Raw genomic sequence first — 1,805 nt, forward strand, 5'->3', positions numbered from 1 at the left:
AAAGGCTTTATGGTGGCATTAAGTGTCACCCTTGAAATCATTGCTCAGAACAATATCATGCCACACAGGGATAAAATCAAGGTGTGGGGTTGAGGCAAAATGGAGCACAAGTCATTGGAAAAGGTTTGGGGTTGAGATTGGCACAGCCTTGGACAGGGGGACGGAAACCCAAAAGCATGAGAGACAGAAAAGAGAAAGAGTCTAGAGAGAAAGAAGGGTAGTTTAAAAGGAAGGGTCTGAACATGGAGGAATTCATACCTTTCTCGGCCTTTTGGCTAATATCAAGTGTAGTATCTATTCTTATCAGTTCAATATCTGATATGAGACCTAATCTTTCTCATGGGGGCACTACGATATTAACCTAATCTTCAGCTTGCTAGCCGAGGGGATGCCTTTCCTTTGATATGGTTTATGGGTTGTTTGCAATGGAAGTAAACAAGTTCTGAGCCAAGTTTTTCTTGTTGTGCTTTATGAGCTATGCCTGAGTCGACATATTCATAAACATGTGAAAATTCATTTCAGGTGTCTCTATCCAACATTTTTTATGCCAGTGAGTGGGGGGTGGGCCTTGCCGCTTTTCCATGCTAGCAATTCATGCTGCTTGTGTTTGTAAGCACAGATAATCATTGTACCGAAGGCAAAGAAAAAGAAACATTTGATTGTGTACATGCAATGAAACTGATTTTGATAGCATGCATCAAAAGCAAAGCAAAGGCTTTGTAGTTGTGCTTGAGAACAAGTTTTGACTTTTGCCAACACACACCAAAAGCAAAGAAAAGAAGAGGCTTTGTTATTGTGCTTCATGAGCTATACCTGAGTTGACATATTTATAAATACGTGAAGATTCCTTTTAGATATCTATGTCTAACATTTCTCTGTGTGACTGGAGTGAAGCTTAGATGCATCATGGTTCTATGACTGTCACAATTTTACTACAATTCTGTCATCTCCCCTTGAGATTATATGAAACATACATCAATGGTACATGAAATGATCTTGCATTAAATTCTTTCATCCATTCCTATGAAGGTTTCACAATTAAATAATGGTTAAAAAAGTTTACCTTGCGTTGCCAAACCATGAATTGAGTACAGCTTGCACAATAAATTCGAGAATTATTTTACATTGAAAGATGGTCTTGCATCATATAGGAGTTTCAAATTTGTCTCGCATTCCTTGCCTTGGGAGAAAGGAAGATAAGGCCAAGTTAAAAGTTCAGCATAGTATTGCACTAAGGAAAGGCTAAAAGATAAATGTCATTTAGATAAGAGGCATAAATGCTCTTGCTAGATTGATTATCTCACATTAAAATGATAGGACTTACGTCTTGTACAGTGTTTGAAACCTTAACAAATGCCTTAGCTAAATGTTAAGTAAAATTTAGCATGGTATCACTCCTTCATCCCAAGGGGGAGAGAAAATATGCAATGGAAGGGTTATCGTGACTATTCTTGCGTTATTGGAAAAGAGTACCATTGTTTTGTTGGTTGATCGAATAACACCCTAAATACTTTTACATTCAATTAATTGTTGGATTGTGGTTTGGATGTTTATTCCAAGTGCTTGTGGTTGATGGTAAATGCATGGCAAAGGTGTATGATGACAAGTTGCCATGGGGATGAGAAATGTTTTCTTAAAGATGATATTAGGGCTAAATGCCTTGTTTGTGCTTAATTCCTAAATGAATTAATTAAGAAAATGATATTTTTCATAGGTGGATCATCTCCAAGATCACACCGCAGATTAACTCGTGAGGGCACTGCTCGATTCATGGGCCGAAGGTCAAGTGGTGTGAAAAGGCCAAC

General features: G+C 37.9%; 1 non-coding gene across 1 annotated transcript; it reads left to right on the forward strand.

The window, feature by feature from the left end:
• The first annotated feature begins 254 nt into the window (after positions 1 to 254).
• Positions 255 to 456, forward strand: LOC148015900 (U2 spliceosomal RNA). Its single transcript, XR_015688209.1, has one exon. It is a non-coding gene; the product is annotated as a U2 spliceosomal RNA (small nuclear RNA).
• Positions 457 to 1,805: the final 1,349 nt, after the last annotated feature.

Source organism: Lygodium microphyllum, chromosome 23, assembly GCF_053477565.2.
Source record: "Lygodium microphyllum isolate KBCC chromosome 23, Lygodium_microphyllum_v1.1.10, whole genome shotgun sequence".
NCBI lineage: Eukaryota > Viridiplantae > Streptophyta > Polypodiopsida > Schizaeales > Lygodiaceae > Lygodium > Lygodium microphyllum.